Source organism: Danio rerio, chromosome 4 (genome assembly GCF_049306965.1).
Source record: "Danio rerio strain Tuebingen ecotype United States chromosome 4, GRCz12tu, whole genome shotgun sequence".
NCBI lineage: Eukaryota > Metazoa > Chordata > Actinopteri > Cypriniformes > Danionidae > Danio > Danio rerio.
The window spans coordinates 22,819,287-22,844,737 of record NC_133179.1 but is presented as its reverse complement, the minus strand read 5'-3'; the positions used below and the strand labels follow the sequence as shown (position 1 = coordinate 22,844,737).

General features: G+C 34.5%; 1 protein-coding gene across 16 annotated transcripts in view; it reads left to right on the top strand.

The window, feature by feature from the left end:
• The window catches only part of ppfia2 (PTPRF interacting protein alpha 2), a 340,304-nt gene that overhangs the window by 52,565 nt on the left and 262,288 nt on the right, over positions 1-25,451 (top strand). For 15 of the 16 annotated variants that reach the window (XR_012401623.1, XR_012401625.1, XR_012401629.1 and 12 more), the window contains exon 1: positions 15,070-15,312. The exons of the other annotated variant lie outside the window; for it this stretch is intronic. The gene's annotated coding sequence lies outside the window, so the exon portion shown is untranslated. Of the gene's footprint in view, positions 1-15,069; positions 15,313-25,451 lie in introns of those variants that run through there. 16 annotated transcript variants of the gene reach the window in all.

Here is a 25,451-nt window from a genome sequence, read left to right as displayed (position 1 = left end):
GAATGGTTGTTCACCTCTGAGACCTCTCTCTCTCTCTCTCTATCTCTGTCTCTCTCTCTTTCTCTCTCTCTCTCTCTCTCTCTCTCTCTCTCACTCTCTGTCTGTCTCTCTCTCTCTTTCTCTCTCTTTCTCTCTCTTGTCGTTGGATTTAACAATCAAAACCATGCTTACTGGTTTGGCAGAACACTTGAAATCATCATACAATGGTTTTCAAACCCATTTTATTCCTATAAAGTGCATGTTTCTGCAGTTATTAGCTATTAAAAAGTTGTTTGCGTTACATGCAGTGACATATGACCAGATACTTGTAATAAAAGCCAAATTGGCTTATAATATTGAAGGTTTGTACTGTATTAAAGGATCAGTTAACCCAGAAATTTAGATTTAGTTTAAATTATTCATCCTCATGAGAGCTCAAGAAAAGGAACCAAAAACATTGTAAAAACCTTCCATGTGACTTCAGTGGTTCAACTGTAATCATACAAAGCTCCATGAACACATTAGTGCAACAAAAACAAATATGGCTCTTTTCGCCAGTGTATTTTCATCCTCATTGGGTCATTAGGGTGAGCATTTACTATGAGCAGTATGACATAATAGCATTAGAGTCAACAGTGAACATGCAAGTGTAGTATTACCTGCAAACGCACACCCGGATCTGATACTAAAAACAGCTGAGCAAAGTTGTTTGTGTATTTGGTGCACAAAAGTGTTCTTGGAGCTTCATATTTACAGTTGAACCACTTAAGTCACATGGGATGTTTTAACAATGTTTCTGGTTTCTTTTTTGGACTTTAAATGTCTCAAGACCATTGTCCTCTACAGAAAATATCCTAATCTGTAGATATTTTCTAGGAAAATAATTTGAGTTCTAAAGAAGAACAGGAAAAAGGAACAACTGAAATGTAATTATTAACACACGTCATTTTTAGGTGAACTAATCCTTTCAAGTGTAGAATTGCTAGTGCACAGAACTATTTTATTTAAAAATTGTTCATTAGAAAATGGTTTATTCAGAACTCTAAATAAACCAAAGTAATGTTTAAATATTGCGCAGAGCTACAGTGTTACACATACTTGCATGTCTTTGCACATTATACTGAGAGAGTATTTCCAAACAAGACTGAAATGGCCAGGTTGTAATGTGTGGTTGTCATCTGTTATTGAGGCTGAGAGCAGTGCATGCACTCGTTGTGATGAACTGTGTTATGAGCATGGACAGCAGTGCTTGGCTCTTCACTGCAGCAGCACCATGGACAGCGACAAGCCCGTCAGCCTGAGGTCTGCCCTGCGGGACTGCAACTCTATAGCCAGGCTAACAGCTGTCCATTAACAACATCTGTCCATCCACTAGAGGGGTAGTCTGTTTCCTTTTGTAGATGGTAACTTACTATATTTCACTTGCAGTAGTTAATCACTCTGCAGTGCTTCATAATCTGTGATGTAGTGCTCCCTGGGGAGAAACTATTGAGAGATGGTGCATTAATAAATTACAGCAAATGGCATTTTCTGAAAAGTGCACAAAAATTATTGAGACATTTTAATGGGCAATTTCTCAATATTAGCATTTTTTTAAAAACATGTCAAGTCAAGATTGGTTACACTTCACAATATGCTTTTATAGGGTAATGTTGATGTATTTACTAAAATGAACAAAGAATGAGTTATAGATTTGTTACAATATTTATTATTCTTTGATAACATTTGTTAATAAAATATTAACAATATTAAAAATATTTTATTTACTAACAATTAATAAAAATTGTTCATTGCTTGTAACGCACGGTGCATTAACTAATGTTAACATCTTTGCATTTTAATAAACCATTAGTTAATTTTAACCAGGATTGATAAATGCTGTGCAAGTATTTTGTTTATTCTTTGTTCATGTTAGTAAATGCATTAAGTAATAAATGTGTGAACAAGATTTCTCCTCCACAATTGCAACTGAATGTCAAAATAAATTAAAGTCAATCATTGTAACCAGGAGAATGAGGATAATTGACAAAAAAAAAAAAGGTTTCTACAATGACTTTAACAGTTCTCATTCTAAATGCAAATCAATAAATGTGAGTTCTTGGTTTAACTTGTGGATTAAGTCACACAAACACCTAAACCTTTCTGCAGACTCTTTGTGGTAAATAAGTGTCTAAATGGGATCAATACAACAGTGTGCACTATATAATCTACAATACTTCACCAAAGCACTTAATAATAATAATAATTCATTTGGCACTTAAATTGGCACTGGTTAAACAGTATTAGCATGTGTTACAGTATACAGCAGAATAAGTCTGTCTTGACAAAACCCTCTGTGAGCACTTGACATAGCACAACCAGCAATACCCTGTAAAAGTGACATAAATGTGGGTCAAGAATGAAAAAAAATATGGTGCTACTTTTTAGTCAAGGACTGCCAGAAAAGTGCTTGTGAATGAATGCGAATGATATATTCATTTCAAACCAGGCAATTTTTTTACAGGTCTCAGAATAATTTTGTACTATTTTTTAAAAGTGCTTTGACATTTTGCTCAAATATTACCAAAAAGCTTGAATCAAAATTATTTTATGTTTCAGTCGGAATTAAATGTTATCATTTGTTTCATTCATTCATTCATTCATTCATTCATTCGTTACCCATATATAAAATTAATCTACTATTTTAAAAGATCCTGAAAAGTTTTTGGAAGTCCTACGTTTTATAGAAGTTCATAGACATGGATAACAAGACATTTTAAGTAAGCATGCTGAATTTCATGCACTTCGGATGCTTTATTTATTTAAAATCTTAGATCATTAGTGATTAGACTAATATTGTTCTCCAATGTGAGACACAGGGTCACAAATCGTTTTAGACTCTTAAAGTCTGTGTAAATAGTTATTAGTTATACCTTAATTAATATACTGTAAAATAATGAGTCCCCCCCCCCCCCATCAATAAAAACATATTTGCTTTGTTAAATCCAAACTATTTTTGGCTAGGCAGTGCATAAAGTCATCACTTAAAGTCAAGCGAAAAGACAAGAATGGGTATTGTTTAATAGATTTAGGACAACTTTGATGAAAGGTGATGATTCAATTCAGATTATGACTATGGTATACGGCTTTTAAGACAACTCAGGCTCACATGAAAGCTGAAAATATACACTCGTATACATTTTTTGGATAGCACAAATTATGTAGCCAAAGCTACAGATTTTATCTTTAAAATAAACGCTACAGGGTGGTATGACAGCTGACCACTTACCTCTGTGTGGTAGTTTAAATCCGCTGAATAACGTTCCAGAAAGCAGGTAAAACAAAAATCAAAAGGCATAGAAAAAATAAACAAGTCAATAAATGAGGACCTGGTAAGATTTGAAAACATGGTAAAAATCAAGTAGCCACTAGAGCTTTTCTTTTTCTGGATTGCTTTTGAAAGCACTATCATTTGGGTTTAGGAAACAGGACGGGTGGGGGATCGGCCGGTCAGTCAGTCGGTCAGTTTACAGTAGCCTCTGGTAGATTTACGCAAGAACAGCAGGTGCGAATGGCACAAGAGAAATTTGAAATCTCTGGTGGATTTGCAAAAAAACAAAAACTGCTAAAAAAAAAAAAAAAAAAGTACCTCCAGGGACATATTTAGCAGTCTCCAGAAATATATAAAGATGTACGTATCAATGATGAGCCTGGGTTATTTACAGAAAGTATGAAGAAAACAGTAGTTTAAAAAAATCTAAAGGTAGTGACTGGAGGTAACTGACACACATTAGCACTGTTCTGTTAAATAAAGAAACAAAAGTAAAGTTAATGTGAAGTTTAAGTGCTCCTTAAATGAGTAAACTCTTACTCTAACTGGGTAAAGGTGACCCATGGATTGAGTTTTAGAACTTCCACCATCTGTGTTGCTGCTCTCTCCACTTTTGCCACTGATCATTAAAGACACTGACTTTTGTTTTTTGTTGTGGTACACTTGTGGACAGCCACAAGTGCTCCCCATGAGTCACAACATTCAGGCATCCTAGAAGGCATGGGTGCACCCTGTGTGGAATAAACTGTTTTACGCAGCTATGATAGGGCCCTCACCCTTCAATTAAGAAAGACTAGGAATGAGGTGAGATCCCTATCTCAGAACCGGCATGTACAGGTGCTCCTGTATTTGGTTCTTCTGCCTCCACTTCTTCAATGTTGCATTTGAGAAGCCTGAGTTCACAGTCTCAATGCTCCTGATCTGTCCTGGAGGGCTGGTGTCCTGCAGAGTTTAGCTTCAACCCCAATCAAGGACCTGCCTGTAGATTTCAAGTGATCTTGAAGACCTGATTAACATGTTCAGCTATGTTTGATTAGCGTTGATTAGCAAAACTCAAGACACAAGAGTTTGCCCATCCCTGATCTAGATGTAGCACGATTGTTAAATGTAAATACTGAAAATCTCAAAAGACCCTGGCCTGATGTTTCTCCTGCATCCATTGGTCTCCACTGGTGTCCACAAACTTAGGCTTCTCAGATCCAGCACAAGAAAGCTCAATTATTGCTCATAATCGTCATATAGCTAGGGCTCAATCAAGAGTTCAGGAGATAAGGACTGATCTGAAATTTGAACATGCAGGAAAACAAGTGTGAATGATTGAGATGCTCATATTGGTGTTAGATTATATGGTAAAAGACAATCAAAGGAACAATTACAGCTACCAATCTGTAAAGCTGAGTAAACAACAAAGAAAGAGTCTTCTCAAATTTATTTAGAGATATGATAATGTCTTGTGCACTCCATTTATGAATTAGAGTTTTAACATGGGTTTAGGGCTGAATGTATGAGTATAGCCCTATTTATCCTATTGTTATGACAAAAGCATTGATGAAAATACAGATTGTCTTAGTCAGTAACGATTAAGTGCCATTTCAATTGAAGTGCCGTTCTGAACAGAGCACTTTTGATTTCAGACGGTTGTGAAACACCATTTGAAGGGGATGATTCGTTTAGATTATAATGTTTTAAACACAGATCACATAATTTCTAACCACAGTTTGCATCTCAGGTTTTTAAAATTCACTTTCAGTTTAACAGAAAGTGGGTTTTTTTTTTGAAGTTGGTCTCCTTTGAAACTAGTGTACAGATGTTACTACTTCAATGTGTTCCTTGTACCGCCATTCATGCCGCGGCGACGGCGGTGCTTGATGCGCTAGCAGCATTTGACCGCTGGGTGGCACTTTAACCACAGATATTCAGCTTTGCCTTTTCACAATGCTAAACAGACTGTTCTGTAGGCGTAGCTTACTGTATGTGATGTGATGTGTTCAATTAAAATATAATTTTAATTTAGTTTTTCTGGTAATAGACATGCTCTTACACTATACTATGCTGTAGAAAAGATACATGGTGAGAAGTCAAAAAGCTAATATAAGAATTAAGTTATTAGCCTTCAGTGCCCGATTAAATTGCGTTGGGGTGAAAATAATGTTTTGATTTCTTTGACTATCATGGCAATGTTATAATCTCAAATCTTAAACGTGCGCATATGAAAAACAGCAAAATAATATAGATTATCCTGCCGATAGAGCACATCACCTCACAGTTGTGAACTTGCGATCACCTCAACTTACATTTAATTTTTTTTTTACCTGGTTTATTGTAAACTTATTAAGTGCAAAGAGGATTCGTTTTGGAAAATAGAATTGAAGAAATGAAAGACAACTAAAATGAAAGCACAAACATTCAGTACAAATAATTAGTCTTAAATAAATAAATAAATAAATAAATAAAGCAGTCTTTTAGTCTAAATATAGAGAGATGTAGTGTTTGCTATTTTGATAGAACTAAGACTAGACATGTTCATTTATATTTTTAATTTACGTTTTTATTTACATTTTCGTTGTTGATTATATTTACGATCTCATTTTATGTTTCAATTATAGTACATAATAATAAACGAATAATGAAAATAAATGAATAATGAAAATATTACATAAATTAAGTCTGGCAGGTTTATTTTTAATAATTTAGTTTCAGTTCCGTTTTTTTGTTTCAAAACGTCAATGTTCTGCTTTAAAGTATAACTGTTGTTTTGTTTTGTTTTTTTACTTAATGGCTCAGTATGTTTTGTATTTTATTTTCATATTCAGTCACCTTGCATATGCGTGTGAAATATAATGCCGCATAACCGCGGAAAAAGAAGAAAAGGCTGTCAGTTAAAGCTAATTAATCAAAATAAGCTATATTAAAATACAGCATTTATGTTAATACAGGCAGAGTGTGAACAAACGGCTAAGATATGTGCTTGCCTTGTCCCGCAAGTTTATTTTTAATAATTTAGTTTCAGTACTATTAATTTTTTTCTCAAAACGTCAATAGCACCTTCAATAATCTAAACATTAAAGATGGACCGCAAGATGTGTTGAGTGGCTATATGTGAAGAACAATGGCAAAGCTAAGTGTGATTATTGTAATAAACTAATAAGTTATAAAGCAGAGTCCCGACCAACAGGACTGACTAAGCATATGCGGTTGGCTCATTCTTCACGAATATAGAATTAAAATTATGGCGCGTTAGGTTCATTGTGCATCCTGCAGGTGCAACCAACAAGGGTTGTGCATTTGAGTTTAACTTTTTGAGCGTTATAAGCAGCTCGTTGTTAGTTTTTATTTAAATATATCGAGCCGAAACTAAGCAGCGCATTCTCTCCGCCTCCTCGTTTATAACCAGCGGGACACGCCACTGAAGCAGTGGAGGACACTCCGTCGTTCATAATCTTTGCTGATGTGTCGGAGTCGAAAGAATATATCAAAGAGGAATGTTCTTTTGACAGTCCCGATATGTTCAATCTTTTTTTCCCTGTCATTTCTCTTCAGCAAATTATATTTTTAAAGCTGCTTGATTCTTTTAAAACCGAAAGCAGAGCCCGTCAATTGGTGTTTTTTCATAAGATACTCCTCTATCAAGGTTTTATTTTATGAGTATTCTTTAATGTGCTTTTTAATAGTTTTATTTTATTCAAAGCAGCACCTAAAAGCGAATTTATCCTCAAAACGTGGCATGAGAGCGATGCATGTCATGTGTCGCATATTGATTTTTTTTCTGATCTTTTTGCATAAAGGTTTTAATCAAAAGACAGGTAATTTAATTACTTTCGATGTGCTAAAATATTTGTTAAATAAATGTTATTTCAAAAAAAGCATATGCAATGTGCTCTGACAGGTAAAATCCGATTCTTTCTCTCTTTCAAGTTCAAAGCAAATTTGAATGCCAAAGGATTTTAGATATGCATATACAAGACTATGTAGTATATTAACATCAACAAATTAATAAAATAAGTAGCAAATGAGAAATAAATGACAGACAAGTTGAACAGACATTATCTCTAATTATCAGAATTGCAAGATTAAAACAGCTGAATATAGGCCTAAATAATCTAGAAAGCAACTACTGCGCGCTGATATTTCTTCTTCTTTTTTTCGGAATAACGAACAATTTCAACCGCGGGGAGATACCGACAGCTTGATTTGCAGTATTTTCTAACATGTTAGAAGCGGGCAGCGGACATCAGCTAGCCGTAAAGACGGGCCCGCACAAAAAAAAACATGGCTGCCGGTGGAGAAGCGGCTGTGCCCTCAGCAGCTGATTGAGACGGAGCTGCATATCCCGAGTGCACTAAATACTCCGAGATCCGGGAGAAATTCTACCCGATAATCCAACACATACACATTTATTTTTTATTCTATTTTTATTTTTATTAATCATTTTTTTATTAGCCTATATGTTATTTTCATATTTGTTTGCACTACTGCCCTTTTTGCACTGTCTTGTTTGTGAGACGCGCACTGCTTTGGCAAAACGAATGTACAGTTACTTGTCATGCCAATAAAGCACCTCAAATGTGAAAATAGCCTAGGCAACAAATAACAAATAGTAGTGTAATAATAACAAAAAATGCCCTTTTCATTTTCATACAATAGGCCTATGTGTGGGTTTTGACAATATGTGTTTAATTAAGCTATAAAGATCAGATGAAATGCATAGTGAAATATGAAATAAATGTCTCTTTTGCTGAAAATTTAATTAATCTATATATTTATTATTTTAAAAATCAACTCATTTTTGCCCAGAGAAAGAGGCGCGCGGCACTAGCGGACATGGCGTGCTTTTCCAAAAAAAGACGTACAGTAACTTGCAGCTGAACTATGCACAGTTTGGGGAAAAAAAGGATATAGTGATGCATGTCCCCCAAAACCCCTAGTTTCTCTGTCGCAGATCCATCATTTAAATCAGGTTAGTTATAAGTAAAACGCACATAATGATAAAGCACACCATCATCACGAGGGCAATTAAATAGACAACCTAAACATATTTTTAATTGTTTATTTATGTAATGTGAGTTTTTATAACTTTGTTCTTTAAATTATTTATAACTTAGGCTATTCTATCGAGATGACACCATAAAAGGCCTTCAATGCATTGATATAGGTAATAGGGATACAATGAAAAGCCGATTTTCACTATTGACCCTGTTTTTATTCATTGACGGCTTCCCAACGCCGCTTTTCTGTTGCGCGAAAAAAAGCTGCTGCAAATAAGCAAATTTATGACAAAACAATTTTAATAGTTTCATAGTAGTAGCTGGTGTGCTTCATCTGCGTGATTCTGATTTGACATTCTTCCGCTAAACTTGCACTGTGTTGATGTGTAAATGGACTATGTGTTGATGTGTTAATGGGCTATGATCTTTGCTATTGAGTTCTCTTTGCAACTTTCAATTTCGAGGTGGGGGAAGTGGGAAGAGGCAATTCAAATGTACCATCTCTAAAAAAAAAGGCCGCTTACGCGGCATTTGTGTTTATTATTACCTTATTTTTATTTTATTATTATTAATTTATTCATTCATTCTTCATTCATTTTCTTTTCGGTTTAGTCCCTTTATTAGTCTGTGATCGCCACAGCGGAATGAACCGTCAACTTATCCAGCATATGTTTTACGCAGTGGATGGCAGGAGGGCCAGCTGGGGCTTCGGGACGGAGTGAAAGGAATTTGCCCCGAGTCTGGGAAAGATGGCTTGCCGTAATTACACTATAGTTTTCCTATCGCACACATGCGCCAAACAAATAAACAAATAAATAAAAAGGAAAAGAAAACATCTAGACTTATAGGCTGAGGTCTTTTTGCTTAAAATCGCCCTTATGTTTCCGTTTTAAATGTAAGGCTGTTGCATAGAATAATAGAATTTTAATTTATAAGTGATTTTGCTGCGTCCCCCTTGATGTTTCAATAACGCATAATAATCTACACACCATATTAAAGACACAGCAGACATAAAGGTTGTGTGTGAGAGACCGAGCAAAAGAGCGCTCTCTTCACAGCTCTGTGGATGCTGCTAGCGGCTTCTTTCTTTTTGTTATTTATTTTGCAGATAATACACCATATGAATACAACAGAAAGACATAACACTTTACAAATTACCTTTTGTAGACTCAAAACAAGTGTCATATCTTGATAAGCCTAAGCCACATTGAAATATAATTTAAAGAATTACATTATCGGATATAATAAAATCGCATTAAATAAATAAACCAATATAAAACAAGCAAAAGCAAGCTATAACAGTTTAGGTAGGCCTATACATAAATAAAACCGTTAAAGCCAAATCAAACTTTTATTTTACAAGATATTTTCTTTTAAAAGATTTTAGATATTTTCTAAAAACAATAAACACCAGAGAAGGTTAAGAATATTATTTATAAAGTATTTGGATATGATGATAATAATCAAATCGTGCAAACAGAGCATTTTTGGGAACACGTTTCAGGTCTCTCCAGTGCATTTGGGCTGAATGTTTGACTGTGTCTAAATGAGGATGTTATAAAATACATTTTCTACCGAGTTATTAACGGATGCACGATGCCAACACTCGGGGGACGTTCTGGGGGCTGGGTTTGCGTTACGCGCTGCGAGCTATAGGCCGACAGTGGAAATGCGACATGACTTCGGTCTCGATGCCCATTAACACCTGAAAGACAAGCTTTTGGTTATGAGACGGGGGAAGGGGTATGTCTCCACCCTCAAGTGTTTTCCACAAACATGGTTACACAAAATCCAAAACTCCCGAGGACGGATGGCGTAACCGTAGCAAAACCTATGCGTTTTAAAACCAAACCGCAAATGGGGCCTTATGAAAATGAATGTTTCTATGCACAGCAACTTCTGGACTGAACTATACTTGTTATTTAAAATATCTCTATTACGCTCTAGCATTCGCCAAAACGAATTTGTACATACAAACACCGAACATAGCCTAGCTGAATAGGGTGTTGCCTGCTGAGCCATGACAGCAGCAGACAATTCCGCACGACCATAAAGCCTTCACCCGACAGTTATTTTCTAATATTCACAACGCGAGCCACAACAATAGACATGCCATGCCCATCATCCTTACAGACAACTTCGCTTTAAACTGTATTAAGGTCCCATTTACACTGCACAGCAGTTTTATATAAAACGTTAATGATACATATAACAGGCTACATTTTGATGGTGAAATAACCTTTTAAACGATGGCTTTTTATTTCAGTATTCAAACATTAAATAACGAATGCATCAAGTGAAATAACGAATATGCAAAAACACATGTATATAAATATAAAGGACTATTATAATTAGCAAAATGCTGCTCTATAGACAAATACTGCTTGACATTTTAGAAAATGTTTTGCGTATACCCAGTACCGAGAACAAACAAACAAAAGCACATGGCTTGTTAATCAATTTAATCAAGCTCTAGCCATGAATAAAATAATAGACTATTTTATTATTTTAATATTTTAGACGACGGGTTAGTAATTATATTATAAATGGTTATGTTCAGATCAATGAAATAATAACTTTAATAATTCTGCTTTGCATTTTTCTATGCATTACTAACATCACTAAACCATACATTTGTTTTATAAGTTAACCAAATATTTGCAGAGATTCAGCGGGTTTTTTTTTCTGACGCGTCAAATTCAAATACAAAACATACTGAGCCATTAAGTAAAAAAACAAAACAAAACAACAGTTATAGCTACTTTAAAGGAGAACATTGACGTTTTGAAAAAAAAAAACTGAACTGAAACTAAAGTATTAAAAAAACAAACCTGCTAGACTTAATTTATGTCCTGCGGCAAAAATATTTTTATTATAATCTGCTTAAAATAGGTCAAATTATTTTATTTTTTTCTGCTTTTGATGAAGCTGCATTCAACTTAAGCTCAATGTCGGCAATGTCTTTAAATAAATAATATATCTAGGCCTATTTTCATTATTCATTAATTTTCATTATTCGTTTATTATTATCTATAATTGTTGAGACATAAAATGAGATAGTAAACTATAATCAACAACGAAAATTTAAGTAAAAACAGAAATAAAAACATAAATGAAAATGTCTTGTCTTAGTCCTGTCAAAATAACAAACACTGAACATCTCTCTATATTTAGGTTAAAAGACTGCTTTATTTATTTATTTATTTATTCATTTATTTATTTATTTATTTATTTAAGACTACTTATTTGTACTGAATGTTTATGCTTTCATTTTAGTTGCAAAAAGATCAGAAATTGATCTCGCACGCGCAGGGAAAAAAGGCAATTATGCCACACATGACTTGCATCGCTCTCATGCCAAGTTTTGAGGATAAATTCGCATTTAGATGCTGCTTGAAATAAAATAAAACTATCAAAAAGCACATTAAAAACTTTAATAAAAAAATTAAAACATTCATAAAGGAGTATCTTATGGAAAAACACTATGGGCCCTGCTTTCGGTTTTAAAAGAATCAAGCAGCTTTAAAAAATATCTAATTTGCTGAAGAGAAATGACACGAAAAAAAAATAAAATAAAAAGATTAAACATATCGGGACTGTTAAAAGAAAATTCCTCTTTGATATATTCTTTCGACTCCGATACATCAGCTAAGATTATGAATGACGGAGTGTCTCTCCTGCTTCAGCAGCGTGTCCCGCTGGTTAAACGATGAGGCGGAGAGAATGCGCTGCTTAGTGAACCTAACGCGCCATTATTTTAATTCTATATTCGTGAAGAATGAGCCAACCGCATATGCTTAGTCCTGTTGGTCGGGACTCTGCTTTATAACTTAGTTTATTACAATAATCACACTTAGCTTTGCCATCGTTCTTCACATGTTGCCACTCGGCACATCTTGCGCTCCATCTTTAAACAAATGTTTACATTATTGAGGTGCTCTCCGGCGGCGAAGTTTCTGGCAGAGTAGCGAGTGAAAAAATGTGCTTGCAGAAATTGGAATCAAAATTTAAATTATATATAACAAGCATCGTATTCTTTCTAATCCTCGCCCAGTTTTAATACAAGTTGTTTTTATATTTGTGGCTGTGAAGTTTATTAAGAATATATATATAGCCTACTTTATTTTTTTATACTTTAAGTGATCTGCTTGAGGTAGGTCACGTTTATCAATGGTAAGTTTTAGCCTAAGTTTACATCAATAACATAATGTGTATTGTCCTTTACCATACAAAAAAAAAAACAAGAAAAAAAAAACATTATTATACATAGTTGCCTGTAGCCTAAAGGCCGCAAATGCATTAAAAGGCAAGCGCATATCTTAGCCTTGAGTTTGTTCACACTCTGCCTGTATTAACATAAATGTTGTATTTTAATATAGCTTATTTTGATGAATTAGCTCTAACCTTCGACAGTTTTTTCTTCTTTTTCCGCGGTTATGCGGCATTATATTTCACACACATTTGCAAGGTGACTGAATATGAAGTTAAAATACAAAACATACTGAGCCATGAGTAAAAAAACAAAAAACAAAACAAAACAACAGTTATAGCTACTTTAAAGGAGAACATTGACGTTTTGAAAAAAAAATGAACAGAACTGAAACTAAATTATTAAAAATAAACCTGCAAGACTTAATTTATGTCCTGCGGCAAAAATAATTTTATTATACTTTTAGTGATCTGCTTAAGGTAGGTCAATTTATTTTTCTCAGTGTTTCACGTACTGTACGGCAATGTCTTTAAATAAATAATTTATTTAGGCCTATTTTCATTATTCATTTATTTTCATTATTCGTTTATTATTCGTTTATGTACAATTGTTGAGACATAAATAAGATAGTAAAATATAATCAACAACGAAAATGGAAATAAAAACAGAAATAAAACATAAATGAAAATGTCTTGTCTTAGTCCTATCAAAATAGCAAACACTGAACATCTTTCTATATTTAGGCTGCTTTATTTATTTATTTATTTATTTATTTATTTATTTATTTATTTATTTATTTATTTAAGACTACTTATTTGTACTAAATGTTTGTGCTTTCATTTTAGTTGTCTTTTACTTCTTCAATTCTATTTTCCAAAACGAATCCTCTTTGCACTTAAAAAGTTTACAATAAAGCGTGTTAACAAATTTTAAATGATTAATGAAGGAATTATAATGCTTTGACTTATTGTTTAATATCATTTACAAGCACAGTAGCTGTATGATCTATTTCTGTCCGTTCGCATCCCGTCCCTTTGCGCCCCCTGGCGGCTCATTCACAAACTGCGGTCATACACTAAAAACAGAGCGGCACCTATTTCAAACGGCGGCGGTACCAGCCGCGGCGTTAATAGCCACTTTGAACTCTCACCTACTGTATGTTGCTGTAACCTGTTTCATCATTCACTACCTATCACCAATGAAGTTCTATGATGGACTTACTGTACATGTAATGTAAATCAGTGCAATCCTTTTCAAGGTACATTAAAAATACTTTTACATTTTTATTATTGACTTAGAATTTATTAACAAAAACTAGAGTTAGAGTATGTTATATGCTTTATGTTGGGGATAAAGGAGGCTGTTATAACGTAATACAGGCTTTTCTGTAGCCTGATGCAAAGCAGAGTAGAAGACTAAAAGGCTTTATTATGTGAAAACAATCACCCTGAATGTACTTTATACTGCTTAATACATGGCTACTTGCAAAAAAAAGCATAAAAATTTTGCACAAAGCATTTTTTTGACTCGTAATAGTTTATTAATCATTTAATTAACTGTAAAGATGACAGAAACGAAACTGGCTGAATAAAGTGTAGACTGACATACATAATATTCATTTAGACCACGCCAAACAGTCAACAACAGTCAAAAATAGTGGCCTGGCAGACAAGAAGATACACATGAATGTGGATGTAAGTATGTGCGTTTGAAGGTATTCACTGATGGTTAAATGCCCGGATAAGCCTGTGTTATTTGGCATTAGTTATCTGGGGATAACATACTATGGAATGTCGTGACTGACCAGTGAGAACCGTTTTTTTCAGACTACCATGTAATAAATAAATACACAGTGGGACACTTTGGATGATTAGATAAATTGCCTAGATTTGAGGATGTTGATTGGCTTTTTGTGTTTTCAATATGTTCATAGAAATTGGCTAAACAGCACTGGTATTTTTTTTTTAATAACTCACTTAAAAAAATAACACATTTGCAGAATGAAGCAGAGTTGCATGTCTGATGAATCATGACAATAATTGATTCAAAATTCATCATACACAATGCTTATCTATCTATCTATCTATCTATCTATCTATCTATCTATCTATCTATCTATCTATCTATCTATCTATCTATCTATCTATCTATCTATCTATCTATCTATCTATCTATCTATCTATCTATCTATCTATCTATCTATCGGACATTCTATCTATCTATCTATCTATCTATCTATCTATCTATCTATCTATCTATCTATCTATCTATCTATCTATCTATCTATCTATCTATCTATCTATCTATCTGTCTATCTATCTATCTATCTATCTATCTATCTATCTATCTATCTATCTATCTATCTATCTATCTATCTATCTATCTATCTATCTATCTATCTATCTATCTATCGGACATTTTTTGGGGGGTGCAGACCTGCACTGGCAATTTTGCCGTGTTCATATATGCTCATACGCGTTTAATGTTCATATTAATTTTTACTCAGTTGTAAAAATTGCACAGCTGCAACTTTAAGACAGACGCGAACTCCCCCTCTTTTTCTTGAACAATGGTCTCTACCAGCCACCGCTGCTCTCGCCGCTGAATCCGTAACGTGCCATTTTATTACTAATGGGCATATCTGGAAATCAAAATGTCATCGATACAAGGGACAGTATCGCGTTTCTGAGGATGCCAGCGGTGGATATTCATACGGGTTTCGCCGGAGTAGTGCTGATTTTGGCCAGTGAAGCTTCCTTGTAGTGAATCGGATGATTGGAGCAGCTGTGCGCTCGCGCTTAGATTGCAGCTGTCATTGATATTGAACAGTGAGTATATATAACAACACGAACAACACAAACACAACCGGCATTGTGTGTAACATATGCGTAAATACGGGGTTCATTGTGCACCATTGTCAAGGTGATTCGGAAATGCCCCTTTAGTGAAGGGAAACTTCCAACAGATGTGCTGTAGTAACAGAGATCAATGCGTGAATGAATGAATGGATGCATGAATGAATGCTTGTATATTATGTGTGAATCTTTAATATATCATACAAGGAAAAGGTGCATAGATCAATGGAAGACACTGACAGAGAAAGGATAGAGAGAGAGGAGGGAGGGAGAGAGAGAGGCAAAGACAGGCATGATGTAATGCGCTTGAGACAATGGTTGAGGATTCTCTCCAACTAGACTCACAGGAGTGGAAAAGGCTGTTTTTTGAAAGAGATGAGATCACTTTTACATGCCGGCTTGGTAGGTGTCGTAGGAATGTCATGGGAATTGTTTCTACATATCCCGCTTGCCTGTGGCCACTGGTCCGGCTGTAATGGACCTTATTCACATGTGCTGATGGTGGTCTGAGGGAATGTGATGCTGATGTACAAACGCTTGGCTGTTCAGTCAAACAAAGAGTGTTTGAAATTGAAATTTGTAGAGTTGATTAACATGCTTCCTCCTGACATGAATACAAACATCAGTTGTAATGCTCATGTGAATTTTTACTGTCAATTGGAAAAACCTCCATGCCTATGGTTCTCTGTATGATTATTATAAGTATAAAATACATATATTTCTTAAAATCCAAGATTTAAAAAAATGCATTCACTGCGAATGATTGATAAATTAAACACACTCAGATTGAGTCGTTTTGATATACTAGTTTGAAATGTGCCTGGTGAAAGCCATTATTGGGTCATGTTGATGTAGAATTGTGCTGTTCTTGGCTCTAATAGTCCATCAGACAGGCTGAGAATAGGACGGCCTTCGTGTCCCACTGACCCTGTTGGTTGTGCTGGAGTGTAAAATCTACCTCAGCCATTTTTTACTGTATTTTATCAAATCTATAGCTGGTTTGTTTGACCTTGGTTGGGGGTGTGTGGTGTAAAAAATCTTTTTCACACCCCTCAATTTGAGGAGGGTGGTTGTAGGTTATATCAATGAAAAAAAGAATGTGTTGAGGCCACTAAAATTTGAAGACCAGATCCCAATAATCAAAAGCATAAGGTATTATATTATTATTAATAGCAATTAAATGTATTTAATATGATGTTCTATATAATTGTATAAAACACATTTGAGGATGCCTCTATTGTCATTAAATCTGTCACAAAAAATCTAATTTAAATGTCAAAATATTAAAATAATAATATTAATTTAACATATTTAGAATGTTTTGTAATATATATGTAATGTACAGTAAGTGAATAAAGGCATATGAAGTGAATGATAAATATAATAACATAATATCTAAGATTGGTCAGTCGAGTCTAGTCTAAGAGCTGGCCTTAAAATCTTATTTAAATCTAAAAAAAATTAAAAATCAAGAATAAATATGCTTTGCATTCTAATTAAATATAATTCTGTCAGATAATCAATACATTTTTTTTAAGATCACACACTGGAGTCCAGTCTAATACGAGATAAAAAATTTATATTAAAATGTTCCTTTTCTATATAAACTTTATTAATTAATTGATTTTCCATCGGCTTAGTCCCTTTATTAATCAGGGGTCACCACAGCGGACTGTACTGCCAACTTATCAGCATATGTTTTACGCAACAGATACCCTTCCAGTCGCAACCCAGCACTGGGAAACACCCATACACTCTTGCATTCACGCACATACACTACGGCCAATTTAGCTTACCCAATTCACCTATAGCACATGTCTTTGGACTGTAGGGTAAACCAGGGCATGGTTGCACCAGCTGATCGTAAGTTTACATTCCGTAAACTGGAATGTAAAGTCCACCCTAGAGGCTTAGTATCTACTAGCTAGTTTGTAACTAAATTTGTTCTCATTTCGGTTGCACCATATGCCCTTAAGGCAAACTGTAGTTAGTAAGTCATAAGCTCTCCGTAAAGTCATGCGCATAGAATGATATATCCAATAAAAAGCATTTAAATCATTAAACTGCTTTAAAATTCTGCAACTAATACATCACTATATAACTGTCCTATAAAAAATAAAATATAAATAAAATTTTTATTGCACATTCAATTACAGTGAGTCATTAGTAACAGATAACGCACACGTCTGCATCGAGAGCCGTGAATACAGCAAAATTTAATGCACACGAAGTTATTAAAACATTAAACTTGAATTATTTTATATCCTACACATGAGCAGGAAGAAAAACTTAATTATGAAGAAATTCTCATTTTAATTGATGGATACAATAAACACATAACATTCCTTGAAAGAAAATTAACGTTCTTTCATAAACCGAAAAAAAAGTGAGATTTGGGAGAAAAATAAGGCTGTGATCAATAATATCATTATTATTATCATCGCAAGCTCCTCAATGTAAACTAATCTCGCCGTTATCTCTTTTCTTCCGTTATACATGGGCGGATGCTGCCGCAAATATTTAGTTGGAACGTAGCGATACGTTTAAACTAAGTTTATTGTGTAACACATAAGAATGTTCAGTAATGTGTAAGTTGTAACTTAGTGTCCCTTAAGTCACAACTAGGCTACGTTTACACTTACGCACAACTGGTGCAACCGGCATCAGAGCACCCGGAGGAAACCCACGCGAACACGGGTAGAACATGCAAACTCCACACAGAAACGCCATCTGACCCAGCCGGGGCTTGATACCGCCACCTTCTTGCTGTAAGGTGACCATGCTAACCGAGCCACCAAGTCGCCTATATAATCTTTAAATAGGATGTATTTATACAGAATAAATGTTTAGCATCACACAAGTCACCCATCAAGTCAGAATAAATGTGGGCCTCTAGTGTTGTGATCATGTGCAGTTCATGCATGTATGCATGTTTTTTCAGAAGTTTGCAATACAATTTCACCTCTAAGGAAACACTACTTATTTCACTGTGGGCTCTCAGTATTATGCACCTTGTATATCACATGCAATCATTATAGTAATCATTTGCGTGGTTGACGATTTTATGAGCCCATCATCCCATCATTCTTGCCTTGTCTTTTATCACTTGAGAAACCCACAGATTTCACTGAACTCCCTCACCTCAGCCCTCCCCTTCCTCTCATTCTGTACCTCTCTCTTCCTCTCCCTCCCCCTCAGCCATCCATTCATTCATTCAGACAGCGTGTGTGGAATATGATCGCTCTTGTTGTCATCAGTGGGGCTTTTACTCTGGGCATTGCCTTGTGCTCCACTCAATACTCTGATTGAAATGTGGGTTTTAAAATACAGCACTCTCTCACCAAATGTGCCATACAGCAGTCTTGGGTTCGGGCCCATCTGCGTTAAATATCAGGATGTGCTGCCTATTATCCGCAAAATACCCTGTGCCCTTGACTTTTTGATCAAATGCGAGCTGCATTGTATTAACAGTCAATAATGCACATTCCTTTGTTCATTTATTCAGTCCTGCCCACTTGCTCAGACCATCACTGTTCACAAACTCCCTGCTTGCATCTTGGTACAGTCCGTTATTGGATTGTTTGACTCTGTTTGCTCATTAACCAATCATGAAGGACTTGATGAGGAAGATTTATTCTCACTGCTCACATTATTAGATACATGTTGCCAGAAACCCAGTTTGTCTTCAGAACTGCCTTAATTTTTTGGTAGCATAGAGTAGCATAGAAATATCCGGAGAGCTTTTGGTCCATATTGAGAAATTTAAAGTGCAAAAAGGAACCAAAACGCATCAAAACATTCTTTATAACTTCAGTGGTTCAACTGTAAATATATTAAACTCCAAGAACTTTTGTGCACTCAATAACCGAAAAATTTTAATCTTCTCTCCTGCATCAGCTGGTGAGAGTGAATGTTTACTACAGGCAGTATGACGTATTGCTTTTTAATCAGCAGCGCATCATGCAAGCAACATATCAACCTTAGTAAACCCATATTCTGATCGGGTATATAAGACCACATTCTTTTTTACAGTTTTTTACCTCACACAGGTGTTCTGGGAGCTACATATGATTACAGTTGAACCACTGAAGTCACTAGGAATTTGTTGAAGTTTTTGTTTCCATTTCTGGAGCGTTGCTATGGCTGCACGATACTGGAAAAATCAGACAACGCAATATTTAGCTTTTTTTGTGATATGTATTGTGATATAAATACAGTTCCCAGGTGGATTGAAAGCTTTATATGGAAGGAATTCATTAATTTAGAGTGACTGAAATGATTATGTAGGGGAGTCAATCATGCATGAAATAGTAAACATATTACAAGCATAGATAAATATAGAGCAATGAAAAAATTAAATAAACAGCATTTTATTTATTGTGTAGTAAAACGGTATCAAAGGAACACTCCATGCTGTTTTGAAAAAGAGTCATTTTACAACTCTCCTAGAGTTAAACAGTTGACATGAACCATATTTGAATCTATTTAGATGATTTCTTGTTCTGGTGAGATCACTTGTTGTGGATTTGGTCATTTACATTTCATTCAAATCTTTCTATTTATTTTCTTATTTTGAATTTCCAAAAGATGTGCGAGCTCTTTTAGTGCAAGATTACTTCAACGCCGGTGTTACAGAAAAAGAGACAGGAAGTCATTTTTACCAACAGTGGTGAGATTGTATAACCAAAGTCATACTATGAATTATGCTGAACTGTAATAGAATTAGATATGGACAAGTGTCTACTTGTTGTTTGCATCTAAGGTGAGCAGCATGAATATCATTTTATCATTGTTTATATATATATATATATATATATATATATATATATATATATATATATATATATATATATATATATATATATATATATATATATTGTTTATTTTATCTAGTATGGAGAGCTCTGCTGTGACGTTAATTTTCTCTTCGAAAAACCAAAAACTGACAATATATAGTGTGCACTGTATCAATCTATTCTTCAACTTCATTCAAATTTTTTTAAAAGAGTTTGGTAATTTTCCTATTTAAAGCTTCATTCTTCTGTAGTTACATTGTTTAATAAAACCGATGGAGAAGACTTGTAAAATGAGCTTTTTTTTTTGAAGAAGTGTGGATAGTCTACACCAGGAGTTCCTGGAGGGCTGCAGCTTTGCACAGTTTAGTTCCAACTCTAATTAAACGCACCTGATCAAACTAATTGAGTCTTGCAAGTGTGTTGCAAGTAGGGTTGGAACTTTGCTGTGTAAGGCAGGAACTGAGTTTGACACCCGAGGTCTACGTTGTATAAATAATCCAATATAATGTGTCTTTAATAAAGTATTTAAATGGTACAATTTACTGTGCCTGAATGTTTTAACTGCTATGAAAACGCTCCCACTGTCTGCTGGATGCAGGCCTCACACAATGGGTTGTCTTAATGCACAGGTGTCAAACTCAGTTCCTTGAGGGCCACAGCTCAGCATAGTTTAGTTCCAACCCTAATTAAACACACCTGATCAAACTAATTAAGTCCTTTAGGCTTGTTTGAAAACTACTGGTAAGTGTATTGGAGCAGGGTTGGAACTAAACTGTGCATGGCTGCCGCCCTCCAGGAACTCATGAATTAATGGGTTGTCATAAAGGGATGTACATGGTCAGTAACAATATTCAGGTGGGGTTTGATGTTTAAATGATGCTTATTTGGTAATACTAATGGACCCAAAGTTTGTCCTTGTCACCATTACAGCACCAAGAGTTGATAATTAAAGGCAACATGATGGATCCATATGTTCATGACTTTTATGCCAAATTCTGAGCAACAGCAATCAAGAGCATTCAGTACTGTCCAATTTTGGTAAGCGTGTCAGTTTTAGCTTTACTTTCCTGATTTTAGCTAAAAGGAGTGTCCCATCTGCTGCTGTAGCTCATCTGCTTTAAGGTCTGTTGTGTTGTGTGTCCAGTAGGGGAGTAACGGATCACAGTTGATCCGTCATTCGTACAGATCACAACCCACAGTTCGTAACACATATGGCCTGTGGCTTACTGTTAGATTAATCCTAAATTTGAAACTATCTCAGAGAAATCGCCTCTCACGTCATTCAAATCACATCAATGAAAGCATTTAGGCTTTCTTGCAGAATATAATGATGACAGAAGAAGTTGTAGTAACAGTAGGTTATTCGGGCTGTGGTGGGTTTCATTAAAGGTGTTTTCTTACACTACTTGTTTAGCCTGCATCAATGCATTCAGTGTAAAGCCTGATTTATACTTCTACGTCAAACACCGGCGTATGCTACGGCGCTGACGCATAGCCCTTCGCCGTGGCCATCGCCGTCACTGACGTGCACCTCTCAAAAAATGTAACTACACGTCGCAACGACGCGTAGCATAAGCTCTGTGATTGGTCGGCTTGGTAGCGCTGACGAGTCTGGGCGGGACCGAGAGGCGCGCGAATGGCGCGACGCCGCGCGAGCGATTGTTTACAAGTGTGGAGTCCCGTGAAGGAGCTCCGGATGGAAAGTTTTGTTTTGTGTTTACCTCATAGTTAAAGTTGTTGCACGTCCGCCGGTTCCTGCCTCAAAATGAGCGAGTTTGAGCCACTTGTACATCCCGGAAGTGTTCAGGAAATGCAAAAAAGTAGCGAAGAAACTTGACACAGAGGAACATTTACACCTCACTGCCAACTAGCGTTTCGGAAGTGTTAATGCAGACCGGCAGATAGAGCGCGCAGAAGTATAAATGCACAGCTACGCGCGTTGCCTGCGCCGTGGGTTACGCCGGTCACCTGACGCAGAAGTATAAATCAGGCTTAAGCTGCACGATTACTCATTAAAAGATCAGGATCTCAACACCTATGCAACATAAACAATAAATGATTGTGATTTGCATACAGTATGTTTATTAGTCCTTCGAATCACTGCATTCGAATCTGAAAACGCAAAAATCAAGAAAGAGATTCAGTCTTTAGTCGTTTGAGTGAGTTATGAAGTTATAAACAGTCAAAGAACACAGAAGTACTGGGTTAACTATTTATAGTTTAGATATAACCACTGATGTTTATGGTAAAGATTACAATCACCATCATATGCATTTAACGATGCTAAAAAATGAAAGCTGTAGGCAACAATTAATTACTTATTTAACCAATAGGTGATGACAACCAGCCATCAAAAATATGCCACTGAACAATTCTTCAAAAATTACACATCTAGCAATGAAACATGAAGTTTTATAAGTGAATACCTTAATAATTTATTGAAAATGGGACTACAGTACTGAATATTTTAAAATGTATTTTTATACAGCTAATTATTTATTCAGTTTATTTGTAATAATATTACAGGTTCTAAGTTCTGTTTGTTGAAACCAAAAGTTTCGTACAGTACTGTTTTTTTGCAATAAATGAAAAGCAAATACATTTGTCTCCTCCCTTTTGCTGGCCGATCCGAAAAAACCCGATTTATAACTAAAAAACCATTATGTTATCCAAACTGTGAGATTTGTGACCCGTTACACCACTATTGTCCAGAAATGCTCTTCTGCAGACCTTAATTGTAATAAAGTGTTACTGTTGACTTTGTCAACTTGTACCATTCTCTTCTGACCTCTGGCCTCAACAAAGCATTTTCACTCACAGAATTGCAACTCATTGGGTATATTCTCTTTTTACAACTATTGTCTCTAAGTTGAGATGGTTGTGATTGAAATTTCTAGTAGATCAGCAGTTTCAGAAATTCTCAGGCCGACAACTATGCCACATTCAAAGTTAATAAAAACACTATTTTTCCTACTCTGATGCTCAGTTTTGTTTTTTGTTTTTTTGCTGTTTTGGGCATTAACAAGAACTCAAAAGTAAAAGAAACATTAGTAAATATTGGGGTAAATAGGACTTTCTTACATATTTATAAATGCTTAGTAAACATCACATTTGGTACACTGCCTTAATTTTGAAAGTTAAATCAAATACACCTAATGAATTTATTTAACTTATATTATGTTAGACTGATTTAAAACAGCTTGCATGAATTTTAAAATTAAGTTAGAACATGCTTAACTTCGTTTAATAAGTTACAATGACCTAAAAACATATCAGGACATGTCAGGACTAACTGATCATATACCTTTTAACAGTGTAATTAAATCTGTTAAATAATTCTATTATTTGTAAATTGTGCTTGCATGCATGTTCATTTGCAACTCAAAACCTAAATAACAATGTATGTCATAAATAAGAGGCAGGATTGTTGGTAGGCGTATTTGTCCTACCTCTCCTCTAATTACTGTGCAGCTTGTGTAAAAAGTGACAGTAACATTTACAGTATTAACGTTTGAAACAATTATCACCTATTGCTGCTACAAAAACAACAACAAAAACATACCAAACACATGTGTAGCATATTATTATGCCAGTGCAAGAAAAATCTGTTTATTCAGTTTCAAAATGAAAGACGTTTTATGGCCTGTATTGTATTTTACTCTACTGAATTATACAGAACTTCACTGTACTGTACTTTACTTTACTGAATTATACCATTTAGTAGAAACAAGGCACCTTTACATGTTAGGGAGCAGATGCACATGTCTTATAAAGTAACATTTAGAAAACATAAACACTGTTATGAATGTTACCATTTATGGCATTAAGCATTACTTACGATTTACACAATTAAACACCACCTTTGCACCTTTACATAAAAATTTTACTATGAAAATGTGGTAATTCCCACTAAAGCAACCCTTGGGCAATGTAAACATAATTATCTCTGTCCTTGTTGGATCAGTCCTGAGTAAAACCTCAGTTGCTGGCCAAATAGGATGTAGGATTGCATTGTTCTTTCTGGCAGACGTTGAACTCTGGCTCATTGCACAGTTAAAGTTTTGAAGTCCTGCCAACCGCGCTGCTGATGTCTAATGTTAGGGGCTGTTTGGAGTTATGAAATATAGATGGGAGTCTTCTTCACTTAAGATGCAGTAATGGCTTTCTCTTCCAGTCTTGCTGCGTCATTCTTTCTTTCTTCCCGGTGCTTCCTGTACATCACAAAGATGTGATGCGCTTGCTTTTATGTTGTTTGTTGGTTCAATAGTGTTCATTCAGAAATTTGTATTGCAATTTCTGTGGTGCAAATAGGTATAAGTTAAAATTCAGCAATTGAGATTTCCTACAAAAAAGGCAAAATTGAGAATTTGATGCTATAGAAAATTAGCTGCAGAAAAAGGCTCAAACGTAAATGCTAAAAATTGCATTATGTTTAGAGCTTGCAAAAAATGTGACAGGCATTCTGCAATTGACAATATAATAATCTATCAGTTATTAATACAATACACTACAATACAATATAATATAATATAATATAATATAATATAATATAATATAATATAATATAATATAATATAATATAATATAATATTAATATAATATAATATAATATAATATAATATAATATAATATAATATAATATAATGTAATATAATATAATATAGTATAATATAATATAATATAATATAATATAATATAATATAATATAATATAATATAATATAACGTGTTGGCATGGGTCTCCCCCACAAGTCCAAAGACATACGGTATAGGTGAGTTGGGTAGGCCAAATTGTCTGTACTGTATTTGTGTGAATGAATGTGCATGGATGTTTCCCAGTGATAGGTTGCAGCCGGAAGGGCATCCTCTTTGTAAAACATATGATGGCACCAGATTAATAAAGGGACTAAGCTGAAAAGGAAATTAATGAATAATATAATATAATATAATATAATATAATATAATATAATATAATATAATATAATATAATATAATATAATATAATACTGTATAATATAATATAATTAATATAATATAATATAATATAATATAATACTGTATAATATAATATAATTAATATAATACTGTATAATATAATATAATAAAATATAATACTGTATAATATAATATAATATAATATAATATAATATAATATAATATAATATAATATAATATAATACTGTATAATATAATATAATTAATATATACTTAAAAAAATACTTGCTGCTTTTTTAAACTACGCATTTAAAATGAATTGAAATAACAATTCTTGAGGTTTTTTGGGGACAAATAATTGTTTTATGTTTAATCTACTTAA